Genomic DNA, 25,389 nt, shown 5'->3' with positions numbered 1-25,389 from the left:
ATCTAATATTAGTTAATTCCCAGATATTGATGAATTGTTATATTTGAGTAGATTAAGTCCTAACCACGGTTTTTTAAAAAAAGGGGGGCAAAACATGGCCCAGTAAGAAGCAAGAATAATGATTAATCTTTGTTTATACTACTGATCGTCTCTTCGTAGCTTGGGTATGGGCATGTGGACACTTGCACATGAAGAGCATTTCTATTCTGGGTTGTTCATGGGTTTACCTGTGTGTGTGTTTTAGTATATTTTAATGTATGATCAAATATTCCCCGAGTCACTCCATAAATAAGTAAATAAAACAATGAACGATTGAATTAATATATGAGGAGGATCAAGCATAGATCTTGGTGAGAATATGCCATGAATCACAAATTTAAGCTCATCTATTTCTACACAAATTGAGTCCTTCAGAAAAAAAATTGTCTAGGCTCTTGCCTATGTGGGTAGGGGGTCTCCAGACAGATAAGTGCAATAGGCAGAGTTTTTATTTTTGCATGATGAACTCAACAGTATTCATTGTATTATTTAAAATTTATGTTAAATCAAGAAATAAATAAGGAATGATGTTCTTGGGTCAGTGATGAAAATGAGAAATGAACCAATTTCCTGATTAATCTTGTACCACACAACTTTTGTCCTTTAAATCATTCTAAATCTAGACTGTTCATTCTTTTGAATATTGGCACTTGACTCCACAGAATGAAGACAATGGTTGATTTAATTAGTCTCTACTGATGAAGATCTTGGCTGTTATCTTTGTGGGTAAGGAACCTAATGACTAAAGTAGATAATAGTCAAAAGATCTTGTCAATTGGGGTGAATTTTTCATTAGTGTTCGCTGAATTATTTAAATTAAACCATACACAGATCAATGATATGAATGTGCCATGAAATAAATATTATTGTTAATCCAATTCAGTACAATTGTAGTTGAAAGTAAGATGGAAGACATTTTATTCATTTTCAAAGTAGATGAATAATCCAACTTATTTTTGCAGTGCATTTGACTTAAGCATTTATCCAGTGATAAAATCTAAGGCTGCACTGTTCAGTGTGGTTGCCCCTAGCCACAAGTGGCTATTTAAGTCTAAAATAATTAAAGTTCAGTGAATTTTAACTTTAGTTCTTTAGTATGCACTAGCCACATTTCAAGTACTTAGTAGCTACATGTGGCTAATGGTGACCACATGAGAACACAGTTATGGCACATTCATGTTATGATGCAAAGTGCTACTGGATAGCTCCTCACTGAAGGAGTACATAGAAAGATGGAAGATAGTTGGAATAGGATGCACATGAAGCTGGGATGTTAATTGATCATTCCTTGCTGAGGGCCACTGCAAAAAAAACACTTTTGGGAAAAGGTCTAGTTATGGGAAAAGAGCCTATAAATTGACCTTGGTCATACCCAAGAATCTTGTTCTTGGCTTTTTAAAAATTCGTGGATATTGATTTTATTACTGTTGGTGGATCAACGAATGGATCAATAAACAAAGGTATAAATGAAGAAAAAGATTTCTTAACCTGGATCAATGATGAGTACCCTGGGGTGTCTGAAATCAAGGATTTTGATTAAACCCTGTAACTCTGAGGTCCATTACAAAAGATTCCTCTCTGTTGTCTCTATGGGAAATGAGCTTATTCTAGGAGTTAAAAATACTCAGGAGTTTGTTCTTGGGCTTTTGGGTATTGTATTTTCAGTAAATCAATGCATGAATAAATCAAGACACAAATAAATGAATAAAGACAAAATGGGTTATTCCTGAGCCAAGTAGGAGAGTATGTAATGTAATATATGTAATATAAAAATCATTGTTAATAAATTTCTGAAGCACTGAGTTCCAGTAAAGTAAATTGATTGAAGCTGACCCTTTTGGGTAAAGAGAATTTAGATAAATGGATATAAGAACCTATGTTGTTTTTTTGGGTTGTTGGTTTTTTGTTTTACTAAGAGAAGAGCAAAACATTTACTCAAAATTAATTATTGATTAAATAACTGCATAATTGAGAGAGGGCTTACACATGGACTTATGCTGAGAATGTGTCATATGACCAGTTACTACTAATCCAATGATCTTCGCTATGTTTTAATAAAAAAAAAGAAAACAGGAAAAAAAATGATCTGACCTTTTTTTCTGTGCCTAAGAAACTATGGACAGGCATTAATATTGTCCTGTTTCTGTGGAGTCACAAATATTAGTGATATTATTATATATATATATATAAAAGAATAATTTAACATTTTAATCAATTATTTGGATCATGAGAAGCATGTGTTATGAAGCAAGGACAGTGATTAATCCAGTTCTACACAATTGCTCTCCAGATAAAGAAAATAAGTCTTATGCTCTTAAATTTTGGGAATGGTGAATATATTTAGATAGGATTTCTTTTTCTGGTTTGGTGAAGTTTCTTTAAAAAAGCAGAAGATAGGGCGCCTGGGTGGCTCAGTCGGTTGAGCGACTGCCTTCGGCTCAGGTCATGATCCCGGAGTCCCTGGATCGAGTCCCACATCGGGCTCCCTGCTCGGCGGGGAGTCTGCTTCTCCCTCTGACCCTCCCCCCTCTTATGTGCTCTCTCTCTCATTCTCTCTCACACAAATAAATAAATAAAATCTTTAAAAAAAAAAAATAAAAGTAAAAAAGCAGAAGATAAATGACTCCATATGTAACTGTGTTCCTACATACACATGTAGAGGTGGGATAAGGATGCACAATTGTTGAGAATGTGCTGGACTCTAGGATTCAGATTAGCCTAGTTCTTTCCAAGCAAGATCCATTTAGAAAGAAGATGGAGTGTCACCTGGCCGAGTAGGGGACATAGAAACAGATATGAGTAGTAGTCATGGTTCTCATTCTTTTATCTGGTGCTGGTTTCAGAGGGGTTCGTTATATCAGTTAAATGTAATGGGTGGATCAATCAAGCAATAAATATGCTGTTTTGAGTTTTAATACGTAACAGGCACTAAGGTTTATTTCTAATCATTTATTGTTGACTTGACCTAAAATATCTGAATCTAGGCTGTTTCTATATCTATCATCTATATCATTGAATCTATTTGCTTTTATATTTGCTTTATACTCTACAGAATGGATGCATGATGAATTAATTATGGAATGTAGAAACTTATGTAAGTAACAGTCAAGGTAATTGCTTCTGGTTTGGCAGTCTGTCATGGGTATAACTCCATTATTGAAAGGGAATAAATTGCTACATATACAAATAAAATGAATGAAGGTCATGTGTGAGCCAGTTCAGCACATCCGTGGTCAATTAAAGAGAAAAAAGCAAGATCATTTTATTCATTTTCACAGTTAATTATTCAATTAATTAGTGTAAAATGTATTATTCAATTTCTTTCTTTTTTTTTTTTTTTTTTTAAAGATTTTATTTATTTGACAGAGAGACACAGCGAGAGAGGGAACACAAGCTGGGGGAGTGGGAGAGGGAGAAGCAGGCTTCCCGCGGAGCAGGGAGCCCGATGCGGGGCTCGATCCCAGGACCCCGGGATCATGACCCGAGCCGAAGGCAGACGCCTAACGACTGAGCCACCCAGGCACCTCTGTATTATTCAATTTCAATTTTGAGTCACAGTTGATTTAAACCTCCCTTTATTTATGGAGACATTATTTGGTCACATTCAAATAGTAAAATGGTGTTAATATGAAGTATTGTATTAATCTCTATAGGAAATATTATGGACAATTACCATATAATCAGTGGTATATAATTCTGTACAGAAATGTTAGAGATATTCAAGGATCTTGTCTCAAGTTTTCATGACCTTTATGCATTTTATTATCATTAGGGTATTGATGAATTAATCATTAAAACATGTGCACATGATTGAAGATAATGAGGGCCAATCCTGGACCAATGATGATGACTGGTGGAGTATGAGTCATGGATGATGAATACTATGTAACTGGAACTCTGAGGTCCAGCACAATAAGAAATCTAGTCTATATCTTCTGCTGGAAATGATCCAATGAAGAGTTGTTAGGAATATTTAAAGATCTTCTTAGTTTTTGTGTTCACAGAATTTGATTCTATTATTGTAACTGGATCAACGAAAGAATCAAACACATAAATAAAGCAAGAAAATAAAGCATTATCCAATTTTGAAAATACATGGTGAGGCCAGAAATGTTATTAATATATATTAAAAACACTGACTTCCATTAGGAAATAAATGTCCTAAAGGTGTTATCTCCCTGGCTAAGGTTGATATGTACACTGTAAATCATAGCCTATTTTTTTGTTTGGCCAGGGCCTTGTTCAACATTGTTTGTTACCTCAAGAAAAATACATAACAATTTAATACATACTTAAATGATAAATAAAATGAAAGGAGTCATGCAAGGATAAATGGAGAGAATATTTCAAACTTTTTTATCATCTGTTTTTATACTCTCAGAATGGATGCTCCCAGCCAGTTTAAGCATCTCCATGGTCTTGAGCTCTCTGGTTGCCTAGGAGCCTAGAGATCAATGTGAGTATGGTCTAAGAATTTGTCGTGGTTTTGGTCCTTTTTAAAGGATCCATGAGAGCCAACCATGGCCCAGTGATAAATATGGCATTGTCCTGAACACTATTGTTGATGATTGCAAAATTAAGAATGATTAATGAGAGATATAATCGATGTAGTAAATGATCCTGTAGGTAGCTATTAGAGATACTTAAAAATCTTGTTCTTAAGTTTTTGTGATTCAAAATTACCTAATTACTAATGAAATGAGGAATTAATCAGTAAACAAATGTAGAAATTAGTGGAGAAAAAGAGGGCCAGTTCTGGACCAATGATGACAAAGGGTGGCGTATGAGTCATGGATGATGAATATTACGTGTCTGAAACTCTGAGGTCCAACAAATAAGAAATCTAGGCATTCCTTCTGTTGGAAATAATCCTGTGGACAGATATTAGGAATACACAAGGATTTTGTTATTTTACTACGTATACCTGGTTTCGATTTCATATCTATAAATGGTCAATGATAGAACCATAAATCAATATATAAATCAGTAAATATAGAAAGATGAAGCATTGTTAAACTAAAAAAATGTGGTGAGGCAAGAAATACTATTAATATTAATTGAAATCACAGAAGTCCATTAAGAATTAAATGGATCAACTGTTACCTCTGTGCAGGGATCATACAGGCACTGATTAATAATAGTCACTTTGGTTGTCACAGACCAGTCTCATGGGCGAATTTGTTCATTTTGTTAAGAGGAAACTAAAGAAATATTGTGAAAAATTAATAAATAATCAAATGGGCGAGTCAATGAAATGTGAAAGCAAGGGTAAATGGAGAGAATGTCTCAATTTTTTAAATAATCTCTTCTGCTTTGTACTCCTCAGAATGGATGCACTTGAGCTGATTCCCTGTGGTTGGCTCCATTGTTAGGAACACAGACACGAATGTGAGTAATAGTTATGATGCTCTTAGTTTGAATGGTTATTTTTTAAAAAGAATATTCAGTGTTTTAATAAGATGTATTTTGTATAAGCAAAGAATGCCAACTGTGGCCCAATGAGAAATATGCTACTATATGAAAAATTGAGGATAATTAATATAAGAAATATACTAAAGTGGTAAATGATTGTATAGGCAGATGTAGGGATATTTAGGGCCTTTATTCTTGTTTTTTTTTTTAATCATAGGTATTTGTTTTATTATTATCAGGGAATTGGTAAATTAATTCATAAACAAATATTGATGAAAGTGAAGAATAAGAGGCTCAAGCTTAGATCAATGATGATGGCTGGTGGCGTATGAATCATGCATAATGAATGATACGTGTCTGGAACTCTGCGGTCCAACAAAGAAAATCTAGTTTACTGCCTCTATTGGAAATGGCCCTATAGACAGATGTTAAGAATATATAAGGACCATGTTCTTGGTCTTTTTGTTCATGGATTTTGATTCTGTTATCATAATTGGATATATTAAAATTATAAACAATTAATAAAAAATATAAATATGAATAAGTAAAACATTGTTCAATCATGCAAATGTGTCATGACATAAGAGAATCTATTAATAGCTGTTAAAAAACATTGAGTCAATTAAGAAAGACATGGTTCAAAAGTGTGACTTCTTTGACTAATGATTATATAGAAAGTACACGTAATGATCATTGTTCCTGTTCTGGCTCAGTGACAAATTTGATTTTCATTTTCTTAAGGGAAATAATAATAAATATAACCCCCAAATAATAAATACCTAAATTACTGACTAAACAAAAGGTGAAATGGAAGGATTAATGGAGAGATAATCTCTCTCTCTTTTTTTTTTCATCTTCTCTGCTCTGTACTTCTCAGAGTGGCCACACCAAGCTGATGAAAGCATCTTCCGTGATTATGAGCTCTATATGTAGGAGATGGAGACCAGTGTGAGTACAAACTTCTTATCTTATTTTGGTGGTTTGTTTAGGAGTTAGGTATAATATTAAGAAATACTTAAATTTAATAAAAAAAGGCCAACCATGGTCCCATGATAAATATAGAATTGACATGAAACATTATATTGATTAACTACTATTTGCAACGTTGTAGATGATTAATGAAATACATCTTCAAGGAGGCAATGATTCTATGGTCAGATGTTAGGGATGCTTAAGGGTCTTATTTTCAAGTGTTTTTGATTCATAGATGTTTATTTTATAGTCATTGATTTACTGATAAGTTAATCAGTAAAGAAATGTAGAAGTGAGTGAAGAAAAAGGGCCAGTGTTGAACCGATGATGACGGCTGGTGGCGTATGAGTCATGGATGATGAATACTATGTGTCGGGAACTCTGAGGTCCAACACAACAAGAAATCTAGTCTTTTTTCTCTGTTGGAAATGACCATAGTGATATTAATAACATACGAGGATCAAGTTCTTGGTCTTTGTGTTCATGGATTTTGATTCTTTTAGTATAAAGAAATGAAAGAATCCATAATCAAATATAAATAAATATGACTAAGTTAAGGATTGTAAATTATGAAAATTAATAAATAGCTAAGTGGATGAGTAAATGAAATGTGGAAAACAAAGACAATGAAGATAAGGTCTAATTTTTTTTTTTTTTTTTTAATATCACCTTCTGTATTTTCCACTTCTCAGAAAGGATGCCCTGGAGCTGATTTCAGGATTCTATCATGGTCACAAGATGTCTGCTTCTCTATGTGTTTGGTGCATTGAAGGGTGAGTTTTTATGGGTATACACTCTGTATTTGAAAAGTATAAAATATAATAAAAGAAAGCCACCCATGGTCCATTGATAAATATGGATTTGGTATTACATTGCATTACATTGATTAGTCCCTGTATGAGACTTTAAGGGTGATTAATCAATGAAATATATTGATGTAGTAAATGATTCTATGGACAGATGTGGGACCATTCAAGGCCTATATTTTAGGTTTTTTTTTTTTGCTTCATAGGTATTTATTTTATTACTATCAGATAAATTGATGAATTAATAAAGGTAGATGAGAGTGAGGAAAAAAAGGCCAAGGGTGGACCAATGATGATGGCTGGTGTCGTATGAATCATGGTTGATGAATAGGTCTGGAACTCTGAGGTCCAACATAAAAAAAATCTAGTTTATTGCCTCTGTTGGAAATGATCCTATAGACAGATTTAGAATTTCACAGGGATCTTGTTCTGGGGTCTTTGTGTTCATGAATTTTGATTCTATTACAATAAGTGAATCAATAAAAGAAAAAATGTAGTAAGGCAAGAGTGAGAGAGAAATAGTTCATGGGTATTACCTCTACATAAGAATGTTGTTATAGATAATATAAACAATGGCCAGTATTCTTGTTCTGGATTAGTGGAGAGTTCAATGTTTGTTTTTCTTAAGAAAAAGTAAAATGCATATTACCCTGAATTAATATTACTGTGTAATGAAATGTAGTGAAAGGATCAATAGAGAATATGTCTCATTAATGTTATTATCTATTCTGCTTTTTACTTTTTAGAATGCACACACCCAAGGTGTTTTAAGTAGTATGCCTTGGCCAGTGATCTCTACATTTGCCTGTAGGAACATGGAACCAACGTGAGTAATAGTCAATGTTTTCACCTCACTTTGGGTGATTTCTTTAGGGGATTCTATTTAATATTGAAAAACAAGTATTCAGTGAAACAGAAAAGACCAACCATGATCCAGTCATGAAATTGGAAATGTATGAAACCTGATGTTGATTAATCTACCTTTACAACATTGAGGATGATTAATGGGAGGTATTTCAATGAGGCAATGATTCTAAAGAAAAATGATAGGGATACTGAAGGCCCTTGTCCTTGGGCTTTTGTGATTCATAGGTATTTATTTAATTACCATAGTGAGTTGATGAATTGATCCTTAAAAAATGTATATGAGAATAAAGAAAAGGAGGCCTGTGCATGGACCAATGATGACAGCTGGTGGCGTATGAGTCATATACGATGAATGCTACGTGTCTGGAAGTCTGAGGTCCAACACAATGATCCTGTGGATCAATGTTAGGATTATACAAGAATATTGTTCTAGTAATCATGGATTCATGAATTTCTTTCTTCTTTTTTTTTTTTAAAGATTTTATTTATTTATTTGACAGACAGAGACATAGCGAGCGAGGGAACACAAGCAGGGGGAGTGGGAGAGGGAGAAGCAGACTTCCCACAGAGCAGGCAGCCCGATGCGGGGCTCGATCCCAGGACCCCGGGATCATGACCTGAGCTGAAGGCAGACACTTAACGACTGAGCCACCCAGGCACCCCGGATTCATGAATTTCTATGTTATTTATATATATGAATGGATCACTGATAGGGCCAATAAATAAATATATAATTAAATAAAACCATGGAAGAAGCCTTGCCAACTATGAATATGTATGTGGTGAGGCAAGAACTATTAATATAAACTAAAGAAACCAATGCAGGTTAAGAGATAAATGGACCAAGAGTGTTCCCTATTTTTCTAAGGATCATAACATTACATTTATATTTATGCTTATATATGTGTATAAATTATGAAAAATAATAAGGACCTTTATGATTGGGTAAATGAAATGAGGAAAACAAGGACCATTTTAGAGAAGGCCTCAATTTTTTTTTTTTTAATCACCAGCTCTGCTCTGTACTCCTCAGAATGGGTGCATGACTTCAGTGCGTTGAAGCATCTTCCATGGTCATGAGCTCTGTGGTTGCCTCTTGGTGTAATGAGCACAGAGACCAATGTGAGTAATAGTTTCGTGTCTGCATTGGAGAATTTATTTTCAGTATTCACTATATTATTAAAAGTGTGAAATATAATAAGAAATGCCAACCATCAGGAATGATAAATATGGGATTGGTCTGCTGCATTGTATGTATTAATCCATATATGGAACTTTGATGATAATTAATGAAAGAGATATATCAATGTGGCAGATAATCCTATAGGCAGATATAGAATATTCACGGTTCTTATTCGGGTTTTTGTGAACCATAGAGTTTTAGGAATTAATATTAGTGAATTCATGTATTGGTCAGTGAACTTATACAGATGAGAATGAAGAGAAAAGAGGTCCAGATTTGGACCAATGATGACAGTTGGTGGCATATGAGTCATAGATGATGAATATTACATGTCTGAAACTCTGAGGTTCAACAAAAAAAGAAAGCAAATCTATTGCCTCTGTTTGACATGATATTATAGACAAATATTAGGAAAATAAAAGAATAATTCTCTTGTTTTGTGTTTATGAGTTTTGATTTTAATGTAAAAAATGGCCTAAAGAGATAATCAGTGTACAAGTACAAATAAGATAGAGTGAAATATGTTTGCTTTTAGTTTATGTGGTGAGGTGATAAAAGCTATTAACATATATTGAAAATGCTGCAGTTCATTAAGAAATGTAAATGGTTCACATGTCTTACTCTTTGGCTGAGAATGATACATAGACAATAACAGCCAAAGTTCTTATTTTATGTTAGTGTTAGGTTTGCTATTGTTTGTTTTATTTTGAGAAAAATAATAAATATGATCCCAATGCACTGTATTCCCAAATGACTAACTGAAGATGGAATGTATGAATCAATAATCTCTCAGCCTGTTATTGTCTGTTCTGCTTTGTATTCCTCAGAATGGATAAACTTGAACTTACATAGTCATTTGGCTGTGATCAGGTGCTCATGGATGCCCCTGTGTGTAAGAGCATGGAGAACAATGTGAGTGACAGTCAGATTCTTCTGGTTTAGAATTTTTGTATAGGATATTCAGTATCATATTAGAAATTCAAGGAATTCTAAACATAGCTCAATGGTAAATACGGTGTTGACATGAAACATTATGATAACTAATCAATATGTTCCCAATGAGCATCATTAGGCAAATAAGTATATTCAGTGAGGCAAAAGATTCTATAGACAGTTGTTAGGGATACTTAAGGATCTTGTCCTTGAGTTTTGTGATTCACAGATACTTATTCTATTATATCAGTGACTTGATAAATTGACAATAAGCAAATGTAAACGAGAATGAAGAAAAGGAGATCTGAGTGTGGACCAATGATGACAGCTGGTGGCGTATGAGTCATATACAATGAGTGCTATGTGTCTGGAAGTCTGAGGTCCATCCAACACAAAGATACCTAGTCTAGTCCCTCTGTTCAAAGTGTTCCTATAGACAGAGGTCAGGAATATACAAGGAACTTGTTCTTATTCTTTGTGATAATGAATTTTTAGAAATATTATAAAAGTATCAATGGCAAAATAAATGTATAAATGAATAAAGATGAAGAGGGTTAAGTATTGTTCATAATTAAAATACGTAGTAAGGAGAAATAATATGTTAGAGTGGATAATAAATGGATCAAGTGCATTTTACCTTTTTGACTAAGGATGATACAGACAGTGATCAGTAATAGTCAATTATTGAGTCATGGGAGTAAAAGGGTACAAATTAAGGAATATAGTCAATGATATTGTAATAGCATATTGAGCATAGCATAATGTATAGCAAAGTTGGATCATGTGTTGTGCACCTGAAACTAATGTAGCATTGTGTGTCAACTATACTCACAAATTTTGAAAAAATTTTTAAATGTAAATTCAATTTAATTAATGTATAGTGTATTATTAGTTTCAGAGGTAGAATTTAGTGATTTATCAGTTGCACATAACAACATGTGCTTATTACTTCAAGTGCCCTCAATGCCCATCACCCAGTTACCCCATCACCCCACCCAACTACCCTTCAGCAACCCTCAGCTTGTTTCCTGTAAAGAGTCTCTTATGGTTTATCTCCCTCTCTGTTTTCATCTTATTTTCTTTTTCCTTTGCCTATGTTCATCTGTTTTTTTCTTAAATTCCACATATCAGTGAAATCATATGGTACATGTTTTTCTCTGACTGACTTATTTTGTTTAGCATAATACCCTCTAGTTCCATCCACATTGTTGCAAACGGCAGGATTTCATTCTTTTTGATGGCTGAGTGATATTCCATTGTGTGTATATATATGTATATATATATATATATATATACATATATATACACCACATCTTCTTTATCCATTCATCTGTTGATGGACATCTTGGCTCTTTCCACAGTTTGGCTACTGTGGACATTGCCGCTATAAACATTGGGGTGCATGTGCCCCTTCTAATCACTATGTATCCTTTGCATAAATAATACGAGTAGTGCAATTGCTAAGTCATAGGGTAGTTCTATTTTTTAAAAAATTTAAATTCAATTAATTAGCATATAGTGTCTTACTAGTTTCAGAGGTAGAGTTCAGTGATTCATCAGTCTTTTTTTTTTTAAAGATTTTATTTATTTATTTGACAGAGAGGGAGAGACAGTGAGAGTGGATCACAAACAGGGGGAGTGGGAGAGGGAGAAGAAGGCTTCCCACCAAGCAGGGAGCCCCATGTGGGGCTCCATCCCAGGACCCTGGGATCATGACCTGAGCCGAAGGCAGACGCTTAACGACTGAGTCACCCAAGCACCCCCCCCTTTTTTAAATAAGATTTTATTTATTTGACACAGAGAAAGAGACAGTGAGAGAGGACTATCAGTCTTATATAAATATAATACCCAGTGCTCATTACATCATGTGCCCTTCTTAATGTTCATCACCCAGTTACCCCATCCCCTCACTCCCTTCCCTCAAGCAGGCCTCAGTTTGTTTCCTAGAGTTAAGAGTCTTTTATGGTTTGTCTCTCTCTCTGATTTTGTCTTGTTTTATTCTTTCCCTCCTTTGCCCTATGATCCTCTGCTTTGTTTCTTAAATTCCACATATGAGTGAAATCGTGATAATTGTCTTTCTCTGATTGACTATTTCGCTTAGCATAACACCCTCTAGTTCCATCCACATCCTTGCAAATGCCGAGATTTATTTTTTGATGGCTGAGTATTATTCCATTGTATATATACACCCATCTTCTTTATCCATTCATCTGTCGATGGACATCTGAGCTCTTTCCATAGTTTGGCTATTGTGGCCTTTGCTGCTATAAACATTGGGATGCAGGTGCCCCTTCGAATCACTACATTTGTATCCTTTGGATAAATACCCAGTAGTGCAATTGCTGGGTTGTAAGGCAGCTCTATTTTTAACTTTTTGAAGAACCTCCATACTGTTTTCCAGAGTGGCTGCAAAGGAATGAAGTAGTCATCTGTGCTGCGATGCAGATGTGCCTTGAAAACATTGTGCTAAGTGAAAGAAGGCAGACAGAAAAGGTCACATCATGCCTGACTCCATTTATACAAAATATCCAATGTAGATAAATCCACAGAGAGAGAATAAAGATTGGTAGTTGCCCGGGGCTGGAGGCAGGAGGAGTAGGGAAAGACTGCTTAATGAGTATGGGATTTTATTTTGGAGTGATGAAAGTAGTTTGAAACTACATAGAAATAGTAGTTTCACAATATTGTGAAAATATTGAATGTTACTAATTTGTTAACTTTAAATGACTTATTTTATCTCAAAAAATGAGAGATCTTTATTTTAAAAACTCAATTATTAAACTGAGAAACTTGAAAGTTTGATGTTTATTTTATGACGGGCAAATAAATATTACCATACATTAGTAAATACCTTAATGTCTACATATACGAAGGGTGGAAAGTTTGGATCAATGGGGAGAATGTCTTAATCTTTTTATCACCTTTTCTAATTGGTACTCTTCAGAATGGAACTCCAAGCTGATTGGCCGTGGTCAAGATTGTCTTGTTGCTTCTGTGTTGGAAAGAGACCAAGGTGAGTAATGGTCAAAGTTGTCATCTTAGATTGGGTCATTTGTTTAAAGGTATTCATTGAATTATTAAAAAGTATGAAACATAATTTTAAGAAGTTAACTATGTCCCAGTGAGAAATATGGTATCAGCCATGGTGTTGATTAACCAATAATGGCAATATAGAGGTCGATTACTGAAACAGAATCAGTCTCTGTGGGAAATGATTCTATAAAGGGATTTTAGAGATCTGAAAGGATCTTCTTGGATTTTGTGAATCATGTATTTATTTTATTACTATTAATGGATTAATGATTTATTTGATAAGTGTAGAAATGAATGAAGAAAAAGAGACCCACACTTGAACCTTTGGTGGCAACTGGTAGCGTATGTGTCTGGATGGTGAATAATATGTGCCTGGGATTCTGAGGTCCAACACGAGATGGCATTAGTCAGATCCGTCTTGTGGACATGCTATTTTAGAGAGATACTAGGAATATATAAGGGTCATCCTTTTGCCTTGGTTTTATCGATTTAGATTTAGTATTATAAATGGATCAATGATAACACTGTTAATGAACTATACAAAAATAAAAAAAAAAGAGTGAAGCGTTGTCCAGCTGTGAATATATGTGGTGAGGCAAGAATTATTATTACTAAAAATTGAAAATACTGATGCCCCTTAAGAAATAAATGGATCAAGAGCATCACCTCTTTCACTAAGGATCATAAAAACTCCTCAGTATGAGTCAACTGTAGTTTTTAGGTCAGTCTTAAATTTGAGGTGGTTCCTTTTGTTAAGAGAATGAAAATTAATAAATTCCTAAATGATAGAATGAATGCAATGTGGAAAAGAAAGGTCAATTCAGATGAGGTTTCTGATTTTCTTTTATATAACATGCTTTGCTTTCTGTTCCCCCAGGACATCCTCAAGCTGGTTGAAGATTTCTTTCTTGGTCACAATCTCTCTGGTTGCATCTGTGTTTCAGGTGTACAGAGACCAATGTGAGTAATAAATCTCATGTTTTCATTTGACAGGTTGTAAAAAAAAAAAGGGCTGTTTACTGTGTTATTAATAGTGTGAATATAATTCGAAAGGCTGATCATGGCCAGTGATAAATACTGGAGTATTACCAAGTGTTACATTTATTAATGCATTTATGATACATTAAGAATGATTAATGAAAAAGATTGTATCAATGTGATAAATGATTCTAGGGACAGATGTAGAATATTCAATGTTCTTATTCATTTTTTTGTGAATCATTGGGTTTTTAAAATTAATATTAGTGAATTAAGGAATTAAATAATATACAGAAAATGAAGAAAAAGGGGCTGAAATATGGACCAATGATGATGGCTGGTGGCGTAGGAGTCATGGACGATGAATACTACGTGTCTGGAACTCTGAGGTCCAGTGCAAAAGGAAATATAATCTATTACTGTCTCAAATTATTATGTAGACTGATTTTAGAACTGTAAAGGGACCATTTTCTTACATCGTTTTCTTGAATTTTGATTCTTTTATTATCAATGGATCAATTTAAGAATCAATGTACAAATACTGAAAAGTAAAAATGAAGGGCATGAAGCATATGCACTCTCAATGTACATGCTGAAGCATTAAAAACCATTCAAAGGTATTTTATATACTGAATTCCATTAAGAAAAATAAATGGTTCGTGTGCCTTACCTCTTTAGTGCTCAGTAATAGAGAAGTTCTTATTCTGGGTCAGTAGCAAGTATGATATTAATGCATTTTTTAAATAGAAAATTAATAAGCATGATTGCAAGTTAATGTATTTTCAAATGATTGACTCCGTGTAAAGTAGAATGTGCACAAGACGGGAGATCACATTTCAGTCTTATTCTCATCTACTTTGCTTCGTGCTTCTCAGAAAGAAGACACCTGACCTGGTGTAAGCATCCCCCATGTTCAGGCGCTCCAGGCTAGCCTCTCTGTGTGGGAGCGTGAAGCCGAACGTGCGTAGTAATCAAAGTTCTTGTCTTGGTTTGGAGGGTTTGTTTAGGCTATCACTGTAATTATTTAAAAAGTATTTAATAGAAGAAAAAGGACCAACCATTGTCCAATGACTAAGTTGGAACTGTATGAAACATTATGTTGACCAACCTACCTTTACCACAAGGAGGGTGGTTAATGAAGAACTTTGTTTAATTAGGCAATGATTCTAAAGAAAAATGATAGAAATACTGAAGGCTTTTGTCCTTGCATTTTTGCGATTCATAAATATTTATTTAATTACTGTTAGTAGATTGGTGAATTAATGGATGAGGATAAAGGAAAGAGGGCCAATCCTGGACCAATGATGACAGCTGGTGGCGTATGAGTCCTATACGATGAATGCTACGTGTCTGGAAGTCTGAGGTCCAACACAACGATCTTGTGGATCGATGTGAGGAATATACAAGGATAATGTTCTTGTCATTTTTGATTTAGGGATTCCTATATTAATAACATACATGGAACAATGATAGAACCATTAAACATGTATAAATAAATAAAAAAAGGATGAAGCCTTATCAACTATGGATATATTTGATGAGGCAAGAAATCCTTTATGTAACCTAAAGAAACTGATGCAGGTTGCAAAATTAATGGACCAAAGGTGTTATCTCCTTTTGTAAGGATCATGTAGACACTGACACAGATAAGCAACATCGAATTTTGTAAGCCTGGGTCATTCTTAATTTGAGGATGTTAATTTTGTAATATACCTGTTTATATTTTCATATGTATACATGTTGTGAAAAATTAATTAGCACCAGATAGCTGGAAAAATGAAATGACGAAAACAAGGACTAATATGGAAGAAGTTTCAATTTTTAATTATCTGCTCTGTGTTAACATTCCTCAGAATCAACACACTCCAGCTGATGCAAGCATTTTCCATGGTCAAAAGGTCTGTGATTTCCTGCATGCTCTGAGCATAGAGATGAATGTGAGTAAAAGTTAAAGCTCTTGTATTTGCTTAAAAGTTTTTAAAATAAGGTATCCACTGTAGGGGTGCCTGGGTGGCTCAGTCGTTAAGTGTTTGCCTTCGGCTCAGGTCATGATCCCAGGGTCCTGGGATCGAGCCCCACATCGGGCTCCCTGCTCTCCGGGAAGTCTGCTTCTCCCTCTCCCACTCCCCCTGCTTGTGTTCCCTCTCTAGCTGTGTCTCTCTCTGTCAAATAAATAAATAAAATCTTTAAAAATAAAAAAGGTATCCACTGTATTGTTGAATGTGTGAAATACAATTTAAAACCATCAATATGGGAACCTTTAAATATGGGATATAACATTTGCTAACGCATATGTGAGGTGTGGATGATCACCAGAGTAAGACATGTAACAATGTGGCAGATGATCCTATAGGCAGAGGTAGAATATTCATTGCTCTTTTTATTGGATTTTTGTGAATCACAGGGTTTTAAAATTTTGCATTAGTCAATTAAGGAATTAATGAAGTAATGTACAAGAGAATGAAGAAAAAGAGGCCTGGATTTGGACGAGTGATGACAGTTGGTGGCGTATGAATTATGGATGATGAATATTACGTGTCTGAAACTCTGAGGTCCAATAAAAAAAAATATAGTCTATTGCTTTTCTTTGAAGTGATCCTATGGACAGATGTTAGGGAAAGAAAAAGGACCATTTTCTTGGTTCATTTTCATGAATTTTGATTCTACTGTAACAAATGGCTCAAAGAAGAATTAATATGCAAGTATAGTAAGAGGGTGAAGCATGTCTACTCCTAATAAAATTATGAACGTTTATTGAAAATACTGGAGTTTATTAAGAAATGTAAATTGTTCAAGTGTTTTATCTCTTTGGCTAAGGAGGATACAGACAATAAATAGCAGCCAAAATTCTTATTCTTGGTCAGTGTCAAGTTGGATATTGTTTGTTCAGAGAAAATTAATAAATACAACCCCACCATGCTATTTTCCTAAGTGACAGACAATATGAAGGTAAAATCATTGCACCAATAGAGTGTCTCTCCATCCTGTTATCATCTGCTCTGCTCTGTACTCCTCAGAATGGACTCACTCCATTAGTTGTTTTTTTTTGTTTTGTTTTTTTAAAGATTTTATTTATTTATTTGATAGAGAGAGACAGCAAGAGAGGGAACATAAGCAGGGGGAGCGGGAGAGGGAGAAGCAGGCTTCCCGCTGAGCAGGGAGCCCAATGCGGGGCTTGATCCGAGGACCCTGAGATCATGCCCTGAGCCGAAGGCAGATGCTTAATGACTGAGCCACCCAGGCGCCCCTCACTCCAGCAGTTGTAAATACTTCCATGATTATGTGCTCTCTGGTTGCATCTGTGAATTTGGACCATAGAGACCAATGTGAGTAATTGTCAAAGTTTTCGTCTTCTTCTTCTTGTGTGTGTGTTTTTTTAAAGGTATTCACTATATCATTAAGAAGTATAAAATATAATCAATTAAGGGCAACTGTAGCCCAGTGACAAGTACGGATTTGATTATATTGATTAATAGGGGTTGATTATATTGATTAATGCATTTATGTAAAACATTATAATTAATGAGAGTGATACACTGATGTGAGAATGATCCTAGGGAGAGATTAGAGATACCAAGTCTCTTCTTGCATTTTAGTGAATAATAGCACCTTAAAATTATTATTAGTGAATTAATGAATTAGTCAATAAACAATGTAGCACTGAATAGAGAAAAAGAGAGACAATATTGGATCGATGATGACCACTGGTGGCGTATGAGTCGTATACGATGAATACGTGTCTGGAACTCTGAGGTCCAACAGAAATGCACTCTAGTCCACTTCCCTGTGTGAAGTGATCCTATAGACAGATATCATGAATTTAGAAGGATCCTGTTTTGGGTTCATGTTCATGCATTCTCTATTTTTGTAATTGGATCAATGAGTTGATCAACAAACAATATATAAGTAAAGATCAAGGTCATAAAGCATTGTCCAGTTATAAAAATATGTATCGCAAGAAATATATGCAAGAAATACTATTAATGTGTATGGAAAACACACTCCTGTCCATTAGGAAATAAATGATACAAACAAAGGTGTTGCCTCTTTGGCGAAGGACTGTGTAGGCAGTATTAAATAGTAATAGGCAATGTTCATATTCTATGTCGGTGGCGATGTCATTATTGTTCATTTATTAGGAGACATTAAATAAACAGTTCCCCCAATTGAAAATTGTCTAAGTGACTGACTAGATGAGAGGTGGGGTGCAAGGACCAGTGGAGATAAGGTCTAAAGCTTTTTGTTTTCATCTGCTCTGCTCTGTACCCCGCAGAATGGACGCACTCACGGTGATTTAAACATTCTTCCGTGACCACAAGTTCTATGGCTGTGTCTATGTGTTGGAGAATGGAGATTAATGTGAGTAATAGTCAGTGTTCTTGTCTCAGTTTGGGTGGTTTGTTTAAGGGTATTTACTGTATTGTTAAAAAATGTGAAATGCCAACCATGGCCCCCAAATGCAACTAATAGGAAGCATCGTGTTTATTAATCCATATACCAAACACTGAGGTCTGTTAATGAAAGAAATGAATTGCTTGTGGAAATGATTCTATGGACAGATGTTACACATTAGTCCCTGCCAACCGGGCACTAATGATGAAGTAAGAGGTTAAAATGAGCATGTTGGCTAATCCATACATTCAACACCTCGGTCAGCTAACAAAGAAGATCTAGACTATTAGCCCTGTAGAAATGATTTTAGGTACAGATGTTAGGGATATTAAAGTCACTTTTCAAAACCTCGTGGGCATTTTTTATTATTAGTGAATTAATGAATTAATCTCTAAACAAAATTATGGTTCAATGAAGAAAAAGAGGGCAAAATCTGGACCAATCCTGAGGACCAGTAGCATAAGAGGCAAAGATGATTAAGGTTTATCTACAACTTTGTGATCCAACGTAAAAAGAAATCTAGTCTATTGATTCTGTTACAAATGGTCCTGTAAGCAGTTGTTAGAGCTATCCCAGAATTTTATTCTTGGGCTTTTGAGTTTCACAAATATTGATTGCTTATTAAAAATTAAGCAATGCAATAATAAGTATAAAAATGTATGAGTAAATGAAGGAAAAATAGGGCCAAACGTGCAATAACTATAGCATATGTAATGAAATTAACATCATTACGAATTCATTTCTAAGAATCAGAAGTCCATTAAAAATATATTAAGGCATTTATACCTCATCAGAAGGGACATAGGGACAGATGCGTGTAGTTGTTGATATTCATATTCTGTGCTGTCTCTGGGTTGCAGGTGTTTTTTGTTTTTGTTTTTTTCATTTGAGAAATAGGGAAAGAGTTTATATAATATAATCAACTAACTATATTAAAGGGGGTCAAGTATGAACCAGTGACAAAATTGAGTCCCATACCAAATTATGACCAATCCAGTTGGCTTCACTGTGGTCGATTGGTAATCATTCCACGATGTATATGTCAATCAAATGTCACGTTGTACCCTTTAAATATATACAACTATATTTATCAATAATTTCTCAGTAACGTTGGACAGGAAGTATATAGTCCTTTGTCATTTTTGATAGTGATAAAAACTGGACACAGTTTTTATTAATTACTGTTATAATCTTGAGTTTGCATACAACGGTGCACATTTATCCTTATAAATTAATAAATAAGTTAATAAGTGAATACATTATATATGTATATATATATACATATATATAATCCATGGCCAGGGATTAGAATGTGGTGATGCATGATCCAGCAGTCCTACTCATGTTTTATCCCTCCTAAGACAAAAATCTCAGCTCTCTCCAGTTGGAGTCAGGAGAACCACACAGATATATACACAGTAGCATTTCTATTCTGGGTTTCTGGGAAGTTAGACATTTTTAATGTTATTTAACCGTTTTCATTTTTTTAAAAAAGTGACTAGTTTGTCAATTTTTTTACGAATTAAAGAGTGAACGAATGAATATTAAAGCTATTGATAAATATTTACAGGTATAAATCAAATCAAGGAAAACCAAAGATGGGTCTATGATGGAGCTATGTGGCAAGGTTTATGAAGTAACCAATCTCAGTACGATTTTTTTTAAAGGTTTTAGGATTTTCCATTCACTTTCTTAAGTATCTAATTTTCCATCTTAGGTTGGCACCACAGTTTATAAACATTCTTCTGTGGAAAAGAACTAAGTGTTAAATCAATGAAACAACTCATAGAAAGTTGTAAGGTACAGTCTTTGGATGGGCAGTAGATAGTGGGCTCATGATTGTACTTGTGTCTTTAAAGAATGTACAAGTTAATGAAAAAGTATGGAGGTTCCTCAAGAGATTAAAAATAGAACTACACTATGATCCAGCAATTGTTCTACTAGGTATTTACCCAAAGGTTACAGAAATGCTGATTCGAAGAGGCACATGCACCCCGATGTTCATAGCAGCATTATCAACAATAGCCAAAATATGGAAAGAGAACAAATGTCCATCGACTGATGTATGGATAAAGAAGTTGTGGTATATATACACAATGGAATAAAAAAGCCATAAAAAAGAATGAAATCTTGCCATTTGCAATGACATGGATAGAGCTAGAGAGTATTATGCAAAGTGAAATAAGTCAATCAGAGAAAGACAAATACCATATGATTTCACGCATATTGGAATTTAGGAAATGGAACAGATGAACATGGGGGACAAAAGGAGAGAGGCAAACCATAAAACAGACTCTTAACTCTGTAGGACAAACTGAAGGTTGTTAGAGGAGAGGTGGGTGGGGGGGGGATGGGCTAAATGGGGGATGGGTATTAAGGAAGGCCCTTGTGATGCGCACTGGGTGTTATATGTAAGTGGTGAATCAGTAAATTCTACTCCTGAAACTAATATTACGCTATATGTTAACTAACTGGAATTTAAATAAAAACTTGAAAAAAAAGAGCCAAGCAAGGACCCATGATGTGAATGGAATGCATTCTGAATGTGTCTTGTGATTAATTCATTTCTTCATTACTGAAGTTCATTTCAAAAGGAAATTTGGTATATTACATCTGTGGGAATAAGGTGATAGCTAGACTTGAGTAATGTGCAAGAATCTAATTATGTGGTTAAATGGCTCCTGGGAATTTAGTACATTGTTCTAAGGGAATAAATTAAAAAATCAGTAGATGATAAATAAGTAGATAGATGATAGATAAGTAGGTAGAGGGATAAATAGATAGATAAATGATGGTAGGTAGATAAAGAAAGTAATTAATGCTGGATTAATTAAGAGAAAATGTTGTGAGGCTGAAAGTTTTGTTTATACAATTGGGAAACCTTGCCGTGTATTAAGAGTTCAGTAGGTTAAAAGTGTTACCTCTCTGGGTTACGTGACCATAGAGCAGTGGTTCTCAAACTTGAGTGAGCCCCACAATCGCCTGAAGGCTGGTTAGACTGTAGATTGCTGGCCCCACCCTCAGCATTTCTTTGATTATATTTAATACTTTTTAAAAAGTTTTTATTTCAACTCCAGTCAGTTAGCATACAGTATAATATTAGTTTCAGGTGTACAGCCTAGTGATTCAACACTTGCATATAACACCCAGTGCTCATCACAAGTACGCTCCTTCATCCCCATCACCTGTTTACCCAATCTTCCTGCCCTCCTCCACTACTTGGGATGATTTTAAAAATCGATCAAGTCCATGTCACTCATTTTTATAGCTCTGTAAATTTCTATTTCAGTTTTCCCCTAGACATTCCTTAACTGATAAAGATGTAAACTACCTTTCTTATGAGGCAGAAGCACATAGGAGATGTTAAGTTGTAGTCAGTGTTTTAGTTCTGATGCAAGTGGTGACTATATATAAAAAGAATATGCAAATTATCTGAAAAAGGGCAAACTGTGGACCAAGTGATGTGAACGGAATGCATCCTGAACTATATTTTATGATCACAATATCTATGACCTATTGAGGTCCATTACAAAGAGGGATTTAAGTGTTTATATCTGTGGGACTGAGCCTATAGATTTCAGTAATATTCGAGGATCATGTTCTTAGCCTTTGGTGCTTCATGGATTTTGATTTTATTATCATAATTAATAAATGAGAGAAACAAATAGGTCAGTTCATAAAGAGAAAAGGGTGTAGCATATTCAGCTATGAAACTATCTGGTGAGGCAAGAATTACTATTAATATAACTTGGAACAAGTAGAATTCATTAATAAATGGATCAGGGGTTACATTTTGGGGTAAGGATGATACAGATTGTGATATGTAATAGTATGTGTGCTTGGTTTTTTTTGGTTTTATTTAAATTCAAGTTAGTTAACATATAGTTTATTATTAATTTTGTGGTAGAATTTAGTGATTCATCTGTTACATATAACACCCAGTGCTCATTACATCAAAGTGCCCTCCTTAATGTCCATCACCCAATTACTCCATCCCCCTACCCACCTCCCCTCCAGCAACCCTCAGTTTATTCTCCATAGTTAAGAGAGATGGCATACGAGTCATGGACAATGGAAAATAAATATCTAAAACTCTGAGATCCAACACAATACATAATTAGTCGAATCCCTCTTTTAGAAATGATCTTATGGGCAGATGTCAGAAATACATAAAGGTCATATTCTCTTTGTGGCTTTATAGATTTAAATTTATTATCATCAACGGATCAGTGTTAGAACCATTTAAGAAATATAAATAAATAAAGATAAAATGAAGCACTGTCCAGTTATGAACATATGTTGTGAGGCAGGACATATTATTAATAAAAATTAAAAACACCAATGCCCATTAAGAAATAAGTGGATCAAGGGTGTTACTTCTTTGGCTAAAAATTACGTAGACACAGGTAATTAAAAATCAATTATTTTTCAATTCTGAATCAGTTCCAAGTTCAAGCTTCTTCCCTTTGTTAGTAGGAAAGGAAAATAATGAAAAATTAACACACATGTAAAACACTGAGTAAATGTCATGTGGAAAGGAAGGGTAAATGTAGATAAGGTCTTCATTTTCTTTATCCACTGCTCTGCCCTGTACTTCTCAGAATGGACGCACTTGGGCTGATGTAAGCATCTTCCATGGTCATGAGCTCCGTGCCTGCATTTTTGCATTAGGAGCGTAGAGACCAACGTGAGTAATAGTCAAAGTTCTTGTGTTGGGTTGGGTGGTTTGCTTAAGAATATTCACAGAATCATTAGTGTGAATTAATAAACAACTTAGAAGTGAACAAAGAGAAAGAGGACCAATCCTGGACCGGTGATGATGACTGGTGGCGTATGAGTCATGGATGATGATGGATAACATGTGTCTGAAACTCTGAGGTCCAACGAAACACGACGGTGCATTCTCTTTGTTTGGAAGGATGCTATAGGCAGAAGTCAGGAATATACAGAGATCTTGTTTTTGGTCTCTGTGTTTGTTCATGGATTTTCATCTGGAATTATAATTGGAGCATTGAAATAGTCACTAAACCAATATATATAAATATAAATAAATAAAGAGAAAAAATAAGGAGGAATATGGGAAAGTATGCTCTAATTATAAAAATATGTGGTAAGGCAAGAAATGGTATTAATAAATTTGAAAACAGTGTGGAGTCCAAAGACGAATAAATGGTTACATGACTTAAATCTTTGGCTGAGAATGATATAGACAAAATAAATAATAATCGATGTTCATTTTCTGGGTTGGGGAAAAGGTCTCAGTTCATTTTCTTAAGAGAAAATGAAATAAATATCATATACTCCTAATTAATGATTGCCTAAATCACTGAAAAGTGAAATGCAGAAGCAAGGATCAATGAAGATGAGGTCGCAATTTGTTATCATCCTCTCTGCTCTCTACTCCTCAGAACGGGCGCCCTCAAGCTCATTAAAGCACCTTCACGTGGCAGAGCTCTGTGGCTGCATCTGTGTCTTAGGAGCATAGAGAACAATGTGAGTAATGGTCAATGTTCTTATCTTGGATGGAATGTTTTGTTTTGTTTTGTTTTAATTACTCTATTATTAAAAATTGTTTGATATAATCAAGAAGCCCAAACATACCAATATCAAATATGATGTTAATCCATATGTGAAACACTGAGTTCAGTTAATAATGAGTTTGTCCTCAGTGGTTTTATTTAAATTCAAGTTAGTTAACATATAGTGTATTATTAATTTTGTGGTAGAATTTAGTGATTCATCTGTTACATATAACACTCAGTGCTCATTACATCAAAGTGCTCATATTCTTATTTTGGGTTTATATACTTAGATATATTATTATGAATGAATCAGTAATCAAAGCATTAAAAATGTAAAAAAAAACAGATAAATAGGGTGAAGCATTATCCAGCCAGTAATATATGTTGTGATGTATAAGAAATGAACAAAAATGCTCATTAAGAAACAAATAGAATAAGCATTTTTGCCTTTTGCTTAAGAATTGTATAGGCACTGATAATTAAGAGCCTTTATTATTGTTATGATTGTATGAATAGATGTAAGGGATATTCAAGGATTTTGTGATTTTGTTTGGTGACTTATGTTAATTTCTATATTAGGCAATTAATCAATAACCAGATGCAGATGACAATAGAAAAAAGAGCCAGTCCTGGACCAATGATGGCAACTGATGGCATAGGAGTCATGTGTAGTGAATACTGTGTGTCTGGAACTATGAGATCCAGCACAAAACAAATCCATTCCATGTTGTTGAAATGGTCCTATACAGATGTCAGGATATACAAGGTCTTCTTTTGGGTCTTGGTTTTTATTCATTTTAATTCTACAAATATAATGAGATCAGTCAAAATAGCAATAAACATGTTACAAAAAAAATGATGGGAGTAAATCATTGTCCAATTATAAAAATATGTGGTGAGGTACGAAGTTCAATAAATATATGTTGCAAACACTGACAATTAATGAAAACAAATGATATAAGCACGTTGCCCCTTTTGCTGAGTACGACATAGGCAGTAATGAGTAGTAGTCAATGTTTATATTCTTTGTCAGTGGCCATATTGATGTGATTTGGTCCCTTAAGAGAAAATAAAATAGGGCGCCTGGGTGGCTCAGTTGGTTAAGCGACTGCCTTCGGCTCAGGTCATGATCCTGGAGTCCCAGAATCGAGTCCCGCATCGGGCTCCCTGCTCGGCAGGGAGTCTGCTTCTCCCTCTGACCCTCCTCCCTCTCATGCTCTCTCTCATTCTCTCTGTCTCAAATAAATAAATA

The 25,389-nt window shown here is 34.6% G+C and overlaps 15 non-coding genes and 1 pseudogene across 15 annotated transcripts; all 16 read left to right on the top strand.

The window, feature by feature from the left end:
• The first annotated feature begins 1,528 nt into the window (after positions 1-1,528).
• LOC123325909 lies at positions 1,529-1,601 on the top strand. The gene has a single exon (XR_006540745.1). It is a non-coding gene; the product is annotated as a small nucleolar RNA SNORD113/SNORD114 family (small nucleolar RNA).
• Positions 1,602-3,872: 2,271 nt separating this feature from the next.
• Positions 3,873-3,947, top strand: LOC123325884. The gene has a single exon (XR_006540723.1). It is a non-coding gene; the product is annotated as a small nucleolar RNA SNORD113/SNORD114 family (small nucleolar RNA).
• An 848-nt stretch (positions 3,948-4,795) lies between these two features.
• On the top strand, positions 4,796-4,870 carry LOC123325877. Its single transcript, XR_006540716.1, has one exon. It is a non-coding gene; the product is annotated as a small nucleolar RNA SNORD113/SNORD114 family (small nucleolar RNA).
• Positions 4,871-5,752: 882 nt separating this feature from the next.
• LOC123325896 lies at positions 5,753-5,827 on the top strand. Its single transcript, XR_006540733.1, has one exon. It is a non-coding gene; the product is annotated as a small nucleolar RNA SNORD113/SNORD114 family (small nucleolar RNA).
• A 913-nt stretch (positions 5,828-6,740) lies between these two features.
• Positions 6,741-6,815, top strand: LOC123325893. The gene has a single exon (XR_006540730.1). It is a non-coding gene; the product is annotated as a small nucleolar RNA SNORD113/SNORD114 family (small nucleolar RNA).
• Positions 6,816-7,511: 696 nt separating this feature from the next.
• Positions 7,512-7,581, top strand: LOC123325898. The gene has a single exon (XR_006540734.1). It is a non-coding gene; the product is annotated as a small nucleolar RNA SNORD113/SNORD114 family (small nucleolar RNA).
• An 822-nt stretch (positions 7,582-8,403) lies between these two features.
• On the top strand, positions 8,404-8,478 carry LOC123325873. Its single transcript, XR_006540713.1, has one exon. It is a non-coding gene; the product is annotated as a small nucleolar RNA SNORD113/SNORD114 family (small nucleolar RNA).
• A 1,078-nt stretch (positions 8,479-9,556) lies between these two features.
• LOC123325882 lies at positions 9,557-9,631 on the top strand. Its single transcript, XR_006540721.1, has one exon. It is a non-coding gene; the product is annotated as a small nucleolar RNA SNORD113/SNORD114 family (small nucleolar RNA).
• An 892-nt stretch (positions 9,632-10,523) lies between these two features.
• LOC123325883 lies at positions 10,524-10,598 on the top strand. Its single transcript, XR_006540722.1, has one exon. It is a non-coding gene; the product is annotated as a small nucleolar RNA SNORD113/SNORD114 family (small nucleolar RNA).
• Positions 10,599-13,562: 2,964 nt separating this feature from the next.
• Positions 13,563-13,636, top strand: LOC123325914. The gene has a single exon (XR_006540749.1). It is a non-coding gene; the product is annotated as a small nucleolar RNA SNORD113/SNORD114 family (small nucleolar RNA).
• Positions 13,637-14,543: 907 nt separating this feature from the next.
• Positions 14,544-14,618, top strand: LOC123325886. Its single transcript, XR_006540725.1, has one exon. It is a non-coding gene; the product is annotated as a small nucleolar RNA SNORD113/SNORD114 family (small nucleolar RNA).
• Positions 14,619-15,517: 899 nt separating this feature from the next.
• On the top strand, positions 15,518-15,592 carry LOC123325881. The gene has a single exon (XR_006540720.1). It is a non-coding gene; the product is annotated as a small nucleolar RNA SNORD113/SNORD114 family (small nucleolar RNA).
• Positions 15,593-16,706: 1,114 nt separating this feature from the next.
• On the top strand, positions 16,707-16,781 carry LOC123325889. The gene has a single exon (XR_006540728.1). It is a non-coding gene; the product is annotated as a small nucleolar RNA SNORD113/SNORD114 family (small nucleolar RNA).
• Positions 16,782-17,910: 1,129 nt separating this feature from the next.
• Positions 17,911-17,982, top strand: LOC123325879. Its single transcript, XR_006540718.1, has one exon. It is a non-coding gene; the product is annotated as a small nucleolar RNA SNORD113/SNORD114 family (small nucleolar RNA).
• A 5,439-nt stretch (positions 17,983-23,421) lies between these two features.
• On the top strand, positions 23,422-23,499 carry LOC123325892 (annotated as a pseudogene).
• Positions 23,500-24,767: 1,268 nt separating this feature from the next.
• Positions 24,768-24,842, top strand: LOC123325904. The gene has a single exon (XR_006540740.1). It is a non-coding gene; the product is annotated as a small nucleolar RNA SNORD113/SNORD114 family (small nucleolar RNA).
• Positions 24,843-25,389: the final 547 nt, after the last annotated feature.

Source organism: Neomonachus schauinslandi, chromosome 9, assembly GCF_002201575.2.
Source record: "Neomonachus schauinslandi chromosome 9, ASM220157v2, whole genome shotgun sequence".
In the NCBI taxonomy this organism is placed as follows: domain Eukaryota; kingdom Metazoa; phylum Chordata; class Mammalia; order Carnivora; family Phocidae; genus Neomonachus; species Neomonachus schauinslandi.
This window is presented reverse-complemented; position numbering and strand designations above follow the sequence as displayed.